Source organism: Lathyrus oleraceus, chromosome 4 (assembly GCF_024323335.1).
Source record: "Lathyrus oleraceus cultivar Zhongwan6 chromosome 4, CAAS_Psat_ZW6_1.0, whole genome shotgun sequence".
NCBI classification, from domain to species: domain Eukaryota; kingdom Viridiplantae; phylum Streptophyta; class Magnoliopsida; order Fabales; family Fabaceae; genus Lathyrus; species Lathyrus oleraceus.
Window position 1 is genome coordinate 348,421,514 of NC_066582.1, and position 12,646 is coordinate 348,434,159.

Genomic DNA, 12,646 nt, shown 5'->3' on the forward strand with positions numbered 1-12,646 from the left:
TTCAATCAATTATCACAAAACACCACAAATACCGTCAATGGCCAAACATATCATATACTCACAAAATAATTATTAAAATAAAGTACTCAATTAAATTAAATAATTAATTAAATAAGCATATAATTAAATCGGGATGTTACAATTACTATTTGGCCATCAAAAACTAAAAGTTAAAAAATCTCGTCACAGTTAGTTACATCAAATGTAAAAGTCTTCTTGACGAATCTTTCATTTTTAGGCTTAATGGGATTTTTCCATTTGAAGGTTTCAATAATTTACACACATAAGGAGGTCATTGATTTAATTCTTCCAAATTAACCTAATTCTCTTCAAAATAATCTCTATATGTGTCGGATATATCTATTTCATCTATCTCCACATAAGTTATTTTCTCTTTCGTATGGTACTTACTTGACCTGGCCTTTTCAGCCTTCAGGCGTTCGACCTATCATACCCTATCTGCTAGTTGGGCTATATCTCTTAGGTACTAAATATCTAATTTCTTCCTAATGGAATAATCTAGACCGCCAACAGCCATCTCGACCAACTCATGTTCAAGGACTTGTGTAAAGCATATCGCCTTAAGAAGTCTAAACCTATTCAGATAATCATTAATAAATTCAGGCATTTTACGCCTAACGTTGGCCAGTTCCTTAAGGCTAATTTTAGAATGGCCCATGTAGAACTGTTTATGAAACACTCTCTCTAATTGACTCCAAGTTTGTATGGAATTAGAAGGGAATGTTGTGAACCACATAAAAGTATTTTTTTGTCAGAGAGTTTGGAAAGTATTTCATCTTTAAACTCTCATTGTTAGCTATATCCCTTGCCTCAGTCCGGTATCTAGAAACATGCTCGACTATTGACTCGTTAGTCTCACCATAAAACTTAGTGAATTTGAGGGCTTTCCAACCCATGAGGAGTTCGGTTTGTCGAACGTATTCCTCCAGAAGGGACATATAATTAGGCCTATGGAGGCTAATATTGAGGCCGTTTTGGTCTAAAATTTGTTCGACCACATTTGTTATATTATTCTACCCCCCTAATTATTTTGTTGGACATTTCTAAGTACTTGGACGACATCCTAGTTTATGGGCACCATAAGTATCTCAGGTCCATTATGGGCTTGGATCCTTTTGACTATCTCCAACGGAGGTTGTTCGACTGGAACCTAGTTAACAGGTGGTGGCACAATTGGCGTCGGGAGCTCCCCAAAAAAGTCAATAATTTTGCTCATTCTTGGGCTAACTGCTGGTAACTTTGGGTGATGTTTTGGGTCAAAGGATTAAAGACCATACCTATTTGTTATGTCAACATATTCATCATTTCATGGTTACTTTTGTCCATTTGCTTCCTCATGGTCGCTAAGGAATCAATAGTCAATGTTGGCATTATGGGAGGGACATATTGGAATCCCCATTGTGGTTGTCATATTGAACCAGGGTTCCTTATGGCAGATCCTGATGCAAAATATGGATTGAGGGATGACACTGTTGTTGCAGTATCTACAAACGTCGAAGTGTGACTATGTAAGCCCGCCATCATGGCAGTTGGCATGCCATAAGGATAGTCCCTAGTAACTAGAGGCATAGTAAAACTTGGGACATATAGGGGTTAGGGTCCCCAAAAACTGTCGTAGTAGGCATGTGAGAGGTTGGTGCGCTTGTTACTGGTGGTAAGGTAACCACCACTCCTGGAATCGACGCTGAAGTCGGGACCAAAGTTAAAATAGGGTCGGTGACTCCGATAATATTCATTCCATTTCGTATTGATTGTCTTAGTAACGTTTTTTTAGAGTCTGGAGCATCGTTTAGGGCCCGAGAAGTGTTCTTTGGGTTTACCATTTCTGCTAAAATCCTACCAATCCTTAAACGAGTGTGACCTTTGAAATTAAAAATCTTTGTAATCCTCAAACGCATACATTAACAAACATTAGAAATAAATCAATGATAGAAAAGTGAAAAATACGATAGTTTCTTCAAAAAGAGAAGTAATTTTTCGCAAATAAATATGCATGTCCCACTGGGTGTGCCAATTTGTTTGCATTTGTTTTTAGAAAACAATCACGAGTTTGAAAGCCTTTGAGATTAACTCAAAAAATCTCAGAATTGGTTTTGTGCGAAAACTTTTACCATGACGTAAGTGTATAATGTGACTAGAAATGTCTGAGTGCAGACAATGTGAAAGTAGACTTTAAAGACAATAAAGACTGAATTGAAGTAAAAAGAACTTGAAATAAACAACATTAAATGAAATGCAGTAAATGACAAGAATAAAAGATGTTTTAATTAAGGAAACATAAAAAGGTACAAAGAAAAATGGATACAAACTCACATAATTGCCCACAAATTGTTTAGCTCTTTGGCTTAGGTACTCCAATTCTACAAAGAATGTATATGGAATTTTCAACCTCGATTATAACACATGAGTCTCCTATATATACTAAACTAATAATAATTGTCTTTGATTGTTTACATCTACAGAAATTAACACATCATTTGGATACATGCAACTCTTGCTCCAACATCTTGCCACATCGTTAAGGCTTCGGAACTGCTAAAACCATTATCCTCCCATGTTCTCTAACAACTTAGAGACTAGTCATTTATTTCTCATCAAAGGTAGTTACTAAAAGCACTAGGTCTCTTTTATCTTTGATTTCCTCAATCTTCTAAGTCTCTAGAGCCTGTTGGATATCCCTTCCTTGACATGCTATCGAGTAATTACTCAGGTCTATTCTTGAGACTCCTCCAAATACGTTCTCAAGATATTCTATTGAGATTCTTCCAAACTACATCTCAAGATGTCAGTCAACTCCAGTCAATGTGTCATCACTGTCGACTCTTGTCCAACAATGTTAGCAATTTGTATTTCACAAAACTGTAAGATTTACTTGACTTTTCCTACTAAGTAGAAAATCCCATGTTAACACCAGGTACTTGTGACGTTCGCTTCTCTGAGAGTGGAGAGCAATGTGGCGGCTAGTGATATGCTGGTGGTGTGTGAATTTTCAGATGTTTTTCTTGAAGATATATGTGACTTGCCTCCGGAATGTGAAGTTGGGCTTGCCATAAATTTATCACCTGGTACCAGACCTATGTAGATGACTCCATATAGAATTTCTGCATCAGAGTTGGACGAGCTGAAGAAACATTTAGAAGATCTTCTTGAGAATATGTTTGTTAGACCTAGTGTGTCACTGTGGGGAGCACCAGTGTTATTGGTAACGAAGAAAGATGGTAACATGAGGTTATATGTTGACTATCGACAATTGAATAAGGTTACAACCAAGAATAAGTGTGCTCTTATAAGGATTGACGACCTTATGGATCAGTTGGTAGGTGCTTGTGTTTTCAACAAGATTGATATGAGATCAGGTTATCATCATATTCGAGTAAAGATTAAAGATATTCCTAAGACTACTTTTATAACCCGATATGGTCACTATGAGTACTCAGTGATGTTGTTCGGTGTGTCTAATGCGACATATGCGTTTATGGATTACATGAACATAATATTTCATCCTTATTTGGATCAGTTTGTTGCGGTATTCATCGACAAAATCTTAGTGTATTTGAAGTCAGATGAAGAGCATGCAGAATATCTGAGAGTTGTGTCACAGACTTTGTAAGTGAAGAAGTTATATGTGATGTGAGCTTCCTTGGTCATGTGATTTCCAGTGGTGGTATAGCAGTTGATCTATCGAAGGTAGACACAGTGTTGTAGTGGGAGACCCCTATGTCTGTTACTGAGAGTAGAAGTTTTCTTGGTTTGGCTGATTACTACAAGAGGTTTATAGAATGCTTTTTGAGTTTAGATTTTCCTTTGAATCAGTTAACTTGAAAAGGACAGGGTTATGTGTGGGATGCTTAGTGTGAAGAAATCTTTCAAGAGTTAAAGATGAGGTTGACGACATCTCCAATTTTGATTTTCCTGATGCGAAGGAATCATTTGATGTGTATTGTGATGCTCCTATGATGGGCTTAGGTGTCATGTTTATGCAAAAGAGTAATGTGGTAGCTTATGCTTTGAGAAAACTGAAGGTTCATGAGAGGAATTATCCTACCCATGATTTAGAGTTGGCAGCGGTGGTGTTTGTGCTTAAAGTTTGGATATATTATATGTTTGGCTCTAGATTTGAAGTGTTCAACAATCATAAGAGTTTGAAATACCTGTTTTATCAGAAAGAGTTAAACATGAGACAAAGAAGGTGGCTTGAGTTCTTGAAACACTATGAATTAGAGTTGAGTTACCATTTTGGTAAAGCTAATGTAGTGGCTGATCTTTGAGTAGAAATCCTTGCATATGTCGGCATTGATGGTTAGAGAAATGGAATTGATTGAGAAGTTCTGATATCTTTGTTTGGTATGAAAGATGAAGCTACAAAGTATTATGTTGGGTATGCTGAAGTTGACTAACAGTGTTCTAGACGAGATCAAAGAGGTCCAGAAATCAGATTTGGGATTGATTGGCCGGTTAGTGTTGATCAATCAAGGTAAAGAGGTGGATCTCAGAGTTGATGAGAATGGTGTCATGAGGTTCAGAGATAGAGTCTGCATACCAGATTTACCAGAACTTTAGAAGAGGATTATTGAGGAAGGTCACAAAAGTGGATTGAGTATTCAACCCAATGCTAGGAAGATAAATCAGGATCTTAAGAAGATGTTTTGGCGGTCGGGTATGAAGAAGGATGTTGTTGAGTTTGTTTATTCTTATTTGAATTGTCAGAAGTCAAAGATCAAGCATCAAAAGCCGCAAGGATTGATGCAACCGTTAAGTATTCCTGGGTGGAAATGAGACTACATTTCTATGGAATTTATGACGGGTTTGCCAAAGATGATAAGATAAGTGATTCTATCTGGGTCATTATTGATAGACTAACTAAATCAACTCATTTCATTCTGATAAAGATCAGTTACCCATTGCAAAAGCTAGAATAGATTTACATTAGCGAGATTGTGAAGCTGCATTGGAATGGCATTGTATGAGGCTTTGTATGGGAAGAGTGTAGGACTTCTTTGTGTTGGTATGAATAAGGTGAAAGTGTTGTGCTTGGACAAGAGATCATTCAGCATACTACTAAGGAGATCAAGATAATTCAAGAGAAGATGAAAGCTTCATAGAGTCGACAAAAGAGTTATCATGATAAGAAAAGGAAGGCACTTGAGTTCTAAGAGGGAGATCATGTGTTTTTGAGAGTTACTCTGATAACTGGTGTTGGTCTAGAATTGAAGTCTCTAAAGCTCGCATCTCTTTTCATTGGTCTATATCAGATCCTCCAAATAGTAGGAGAGGTGGCCTAGAGAATAACATTACCATCGTTTCTTTCAAATCTTCATGATGTCTTTCATGTGTTGCAACTTCGGAAGTAGATTCCTAATATGTCCCGTGTGACCTTGTTGGATGATGTGCAAGTTAGAGAGAACTTGAATGTTGAAGCATCACCTTTGCAGATTGAGGACGTAAAGTGAAACACTTAATAGGAAAGGAGATTGTTTAGATGAAGGTAGTGCGAGAAGGATCTGCAGGTGGGAGTATGACATGGGATCTCAAGAGTCGGATGAAATATTCTTATCTGGAGCTCTTTCCTTCAGGTAATTTTCAAGGGCGAAAATCCTTTAACTGGGGGGAGATTTGTAACACCCCGGATTTTTAATTGATTATATAATTTAATTTTTAATTGTGTTTATTTATTTATTTATGAGTGTTGGTAAAGTTATATGATTTATTAGGTAATTGTGGGATTTATAAGATTTTATTTAATTAAATAATAGAAAATAATGAAATAGGAGTTTGGGATGAAAATTGAATTAATGAGAACATTAGAGTGAAGGGGTGGAATAAGGAAAAGATAAGGGAAAGTTGTGAATTTAACAAATTAGTACTAGGTCATTTGAATAGAAAAAGTAAAAGGAGTGGAGAGTTTTTGGTTTGATACATGAATATATATCTTGTTGTGTATAAATTCATTGAGATGTTGTCCATGTGCTTTAAATTTTTGGTATTATGATCATGGCCAATTGATGAGATGTTGATGATTTGGATGTTAAAAGATGATAAGTTTCATATGTTTTCATGTACAATGATTTATGGCATGTTTTGGGACTATTAGAAGTCAAAAAAGAGGATTTGGGGTCTGATGCAAGGCTGGAAAACAAGTGTGATCGCACAAACTCATGAAACAATTTTTAGGCTTATTGGGAACTGCTACGGACACCCTAGCAGCCCTTGGGTTTTTGTACCAGAGATGTTCCCAAAAAGAGGGAGTGATTGGGGAGTGTTACGGGTCGTATCAATTCCCTTTGTACCAAGTGAGTTATTTTGAGCGTAACTTGAGTTTCGTTACTCCATTTGAGGAGCGGTTCAACGCATTAGATAGTTGACGCGTAACTCTACCTTATAATAATGCTTTAGAGATTAAACATGTACACTAAAATATGAATAATGTGTTTTACTTGTGAGTGTATTAATATATGTGTTATTGTGTGCTTATAAAATTATGCAAGGGCGAGCCATAATTAAGCATGAATATGTTGTGTTGCATTGGTGGCCTTATTTGGAGAATATTCAGACTCTATAGTGAACTAGTGTTGTGTTGTGAGTTGTGCATTTATAATGCATTCATGGTATACGAACTTCGGTTCGGTGGTGTGCTCTGGTCCAGTGGTGGGATTGAGAGCGAGTAGTCGATTCATGTATGATGGGAATAGTGAAACATCGGTGATTCAATGGTGAGTGATTAATAATGATTCTGATGTGATATGGTTCAGTGATGGAATCGGGAGTGAGTAGCTGCGTTTTGTAAATGGGAATCAGTGAAGCATTGGTGATTTTCTGGTGACAAATCAATAACGGTTTTGGTGTGCTCTGGTCTAGTGGTGTGATCAGGAGCGAGTTGGGAAAATCAGTAAGAAACCTCTGATCTCTAAATGAGTCGGTACCACATTTGCATATAAAGATGAGGTTTTGTCACATTGCATATATACCCGCATGGTGATTGATTGTGTCGCGACTGAAAAATTACATAGTCGCCATCATCCTTTATTTGTTTCTAAGGAACAGGGAAATAATGATAAAACCTAAAGTTAAGGATAAGACCTAGGATTCGGAAGTCAGTTAAGCAAGGGGAAGGTGTTAAGCACCCATCCCTTCCATGATACTTAATGGGAGCCTTCTCTAGTTTTAGGATTAATGTGATTGCTTATTGGAAGTTTGCTTAGATGACTTATTATTGCTTGATTACTTATTTGTTTATTTATAAGAAAATTATTTAATTATTTTTTAAGAAAATATTTAATTACAAAAAGGACCAAAAAATATTTTTTTTTATAATTGTATTCGCTAGAGTTTTTTTAACTCTATGCATACGTACCATTAAGCAATATGAAGGATCAGAGTACTGTAGTTCATCTAGAAAATGTTGTGTGTTTTTTGATTTTAGTTTAGGAAAATTCTCAACGCATCGGGGCCGAGAAATGTTTGATTTAAAAGTGTCTCAATACACCAGGGCAAAGAACATGAAATTTGAATGAGTTGAATTTGATTTTAGGTGTGAAAGATGTGTTTTATTTTTGTTTGATTTTTTGGTTAGATTTATGTACGAGTATGACAAACTTGTAAATGAAAATTTATCATTTAATAAAAAAAAATTAAAAAAAAGAAATAGTTTTGTATAATAAAAAAACTTAAATTAAAAATAGTAGAATAAAGAGAAACAAACTTTCGTGTTTTTGATTTACATAGAATAAAAGAAATATTTTGTACTTTTGTGTTTAAAAGGACTAAAGAGTGTATTATTTTGGTATTTTTTTTTATTTAAAAAAAAAATATTTTTGTATTTTCCTTGATTTGATTAAATTAAACTAATTATAAAAAACAAATATTTGTGTTTTCCATTTTTTTATGATTAATTAAATATTAATAAAAATGTGAGAGGAACAAATTTTGTGTTCATACATACGTATTTATAAAAAAAAATCTTGGTTTATTTGGATAAAATAGGATATGTTTCTTAATTTAAAATAGTTTATAGTTTTTTAGCAATAGTTTATTAGTTCTTTTAGAAATACTTCAGTTTTAATTATGATCCTAAAAAGATTTCTCTCAACTTTTGATTTAAAAATTAGATTTATAATACTATCTTGAAAAAAATGATTCATGATATTAATTTAAATTTGATTAAAATAATTTCTATTTTTTATCTAAAATATTTTATTACTTAGTTTAGTACAACTCAAACATACAATCAAAACAAACACCAATAACAGGTTAAGATAACAAAATTTTATAACAACAATAGTTTAATGCAAAAAAATGGTCCATAAGGATGGATGACCAACCTCCAGGGAGGAGGATTTCCTTGGTTTGAGCACAACTGCAATTTCTCTTCGCTCCTTTTGTCTGCTTTCCTCTTTCTACCGCTTTTAGCCTTGATGCTTACTTGAATTTGAATTGTAGGGGATGGCTGTAGCTCAGAGTTTTAGTGTTGTTGTTCTTTAGTGTTAAGTGCGACAATTTTAGGATATTGAATTTGGTCAATTGTGGATGAAAAAAAGGTGTAAAACTATGTGTTATTTATAGATAAAAGTTAGGTCAGGAAATTGAATGAGATTTGTTTATTTTTGGAATGATTTCATCTGATTTGATTCCATCTATTTCTTCATGGGCAAGTCAATGAATCTGGATGGATTCATGACCTTTGGGAATGAATTGATCCAAAATTGATTTAAATAGTAAATAACATAAATAATTAAAAAAATAATGTGATAAATATAATAATAACAAGATTTTGATTTTTTTATTTTATATTAATTTTTCTTGATTTTTAGACTAAAAAACATGAAAAATTAATAATATAATAATTATAAAAAATAAAATAATAAAAAATTCAAGAATAAATAAATAAAAAATAAAAAGATGCAATTTTAATTAGAAAGAAAAACATAAAAGGGATAAAAAATTTAAAAGTGGAAAAAACATAAAAAGAAAAAACAACTCTAAAAGTGGGGAAATTGAGATTCGAACTCAAAACCTCTCCCTTATAAGTCATTATGACTACTCTTCTACCAATTGTGGCATTTCATTTATTCGAAATAAAGTGACACTAGAAAGCATATGAAGGGTGGGCGAAATGTTACCCATATTTAATCAATTTTAAACTGAGATGATGATCCCGATAAGTCTTCATCCTCTCACGGTGGAAGATGATTAAATATAGAGAGGGACCCTAATTTTGATCACGAAGTTAGTATACTCTAGAGGGTTAGTAAGGACTCAATGCTTCTTGGGCTCTGTTGGTATTCAAACCAACATGTGGTGGAATCCTTGTGAATAAACACATACCAATCTGATGGAACCCGGATGGTACCCTTAGTGGAACTCCAATCTCTGGACCTTTCCTTGGAGAACCCATGCAATACACTGATAGAATCCAACTATGTGATAGGTTTCAACCATTCTTTGTGAAACCTATGTAGGACCCTGGCGATGCTCTGATCATCTTCTTCATAGAACTCAGGTAGGACTCTAGTGATACCCCGATCACTCTTGATGAAACTCAGGTAGGAGTCTAGTGATACCTTTGTCACTATCTATGGGACTCCTCTAGGACTCTAGTGATCCCTGACCACTCTTCATGGGACTCAAGTAGGACTCTAGCGATCCTCGATCACTCTTCATGGGACTCAGATAGGACTCTAATGAACCCCGCTCACTCTTCACGAGACTCCGATGGGACTCCAGTGATCCCCGATCACTCTTCATGGGACTCAGGTAGGTCTCTAGTGATACCCGCTAACTCTTCATGGGACTCAGGTAAGACTATAGTCATCCGCAATCACTCTTTATGAGACTTAATTAGGACTATAGTGATCCCCGATCACTCTTCGTGGGACTCAGGTATGACTCTAGTGATCCATGATAACTCTTCATGAGACTCAGGTAGGACTCTAGTGATCCCCAATCATTCTTCATGAGACTCATGTAGGACTCTAGTGATCCCTGATCACTCTTTATGGGACTCAGGTAGGACTCTAGTGATCCCCGATCACTCTTCATGGGACTCAGGTAGGACTCTAGTGATCCCTGATCACACTTCATATGACTCAGGTAGAACTCTAACCACCCTTGATGGTACTCACGTAAGACTCCGGTGGAACTCAATTGAGACCCATAAATTTTGATATGTTGGAACTCAATTTATCTGATGGGACTCAAATCGCTCTTTGAAGGGGCTCATGTATCATTCTAATGGGACTCATGTAATACTTTGATGGAACTCATCTAAAACTCATTGGACTCATGTATTACTCTGGTATGACTTAAATTTATCTTGATGGGACTCCTAGATTATCCTGATGGGACTCATCCCATGTGAGGGATATGTTGATAAGTTAGGGTTGCGAGAGGTGAAAACCTGGTCACTGGTTGATAACAATCATTCTTGATGACCGTCTACTGGATAGATTCTTTTGAATACTCACAGTGAGTGAGCTTGCTGGGGAAATCCTTTATTGAAAAGGCGCTTATGGAAATTCTACGTACTAGGGTAGGCCAATAAGCATTCATACTCGGAACTTATATTGGTACAATTGGGGATTAGACTTCTAAGAGCGATCATGAATCCTATGTTATGTATGCATGTTTTGAATTAGTGTATGTGTTTTATACATGATGCACTATTTGGGATTAACGCCTCTTTTATGATATGCAGGATGAATTTGTGAAATTTTGGGAACCGATGTTTTTTGTAACATTCCGACTCTACGACACTTGAGACTTTGATATGTCCATGGAACGGGTCATGGTACTCTTGAAATCTGGAAATGCGCCATATGACTTGAAGAGAAGAAAATCCCGTGCTAGTTAAGTTATGGCTATTGTCATATCCTGAAATTTACCCCCATTTTTCTTTTTTACATACCTCATTTGCATACATCCAAGTCATATCATGCATGACAATTGCATTTGGTCTTTGGATCACAAGCATGGCCATATTGTGTATTGTACCTTAACTATATGGTTTCCCTTTGTTTTACTTGTCAACTAACTTTAATTTCATTGAGAGGTAGTTATTTTTTGCTCTTGTTACTCATATAGGTGATCATGCTTCAAATCAAAGCAAGAACAAGGTCTTTTGGGCCAAGGGGAATGCAAGTTTGTTCATGGTGTTTCCAAGGTGGTTCATATGTTTATTTCCATGCTAAATCACTCAATATTCAAGATATCTTCAAGACCACTCAAGTCATAATCAAGATTTGATCAAGTTTTTCTCATTATATCATCATCATGGCTTGGAATGCAAGAAAATATCAAGTTTGCAAGAGGTGTACAAGTGTGGTTGACCTGATTTGCAAGTATGCCCTACTTTTGTTCTAAACCCCATAACTATTTTAATATTCATCCAAATTCCAAGTTTATTTGAGTCAAATGTGCCTTTTGGTATCCTCTACAACTTTGACTCAAGGGTCAAACATCAATTCATCCATTTAAGACCTCATTTTTGCCAATGACCGAGTTGCCAAAATAGGCCAAAACCTTGCCATGACCCCTACTTTCCACCCTTGCCATGTTTAGCTTAATTATTATTTTGATCCCATTACTTTTGAATTTTGTTAAGCTTATTTAAAATATCTTTTGGCCTAAGTTTGGCTCAAAATGCACGAGGGAATCAAAAGTTATGGCATCATGAACATTGGACCTCAATATGACATAGCATGTTGCAAGGTGCTTGACCATTTGCCTAGCCCATTTTGCAGGTCACGACCTCAACTTCACATGCCCATAACTTTCACCTCAAAGCTCCTATTGGATTGATTATTTTTTCATATTATTATACTTCATAAAGTTAACATTTGGCTCAAAGAAAATCACAAAACACACGTCTGGATTGAATTTGGCCTAAGCTTGAACTTGGTGACCCAACTCTATTATGATCCATGACATATAATGTTGAAACTTGCACAAATCACTTTGGAACCACTTCTCACGCGTGCAAACCAATTACCCGTGACTAAACGCATTTGAAGACAACTTGAAATAACCTGAAAAGCTCCAAATGCACGAGTTATGCATCAAAATTTCACACGCTCGGGATCTGAAAATTTCCCTCTCAATTCACATGTATTTTGATCCCGTTTCATTCCCTATAAATAGTGGAAGATATTACATTCACTTCCAAGCTTTGAAAGCCGAAGAAATATTGCCACCATTGAAGCCCGATACCTCCCAAAACTAGTCAAGTTATTTTTGATTCAAGCTCGTTTCCTTCCAATTATTTGCCCAGAATCCTTCATCACCATTCTTTGAAGGTGTTTGAAGTTTTTCTTTGGTCTGAATCCTCCTCCAACCATGCTTCTGGATCCATCATTGTTAACTTCTGAAGCTTCAATCGAGAAGGTAGATACGAGTTACCATTTCAAGCAAATAAGTTACCATTCTCTTCGTGAGGTTCCACTGATCAAAAACCCTAACCTACTTGTCATTTATTTTCAATATTAACCATTTAGTTTTACTTTGAAGAACTAGAGTTCTTCGAGTTTCTGAGCAAATTCTCCCTGTTCAGAGAAAACCAATTGCTCTGATGCAGGGAGACATGAACGATGAAGTGTTTCAAATCAGAATCCATGTTTGATTCATGTTAAAAACA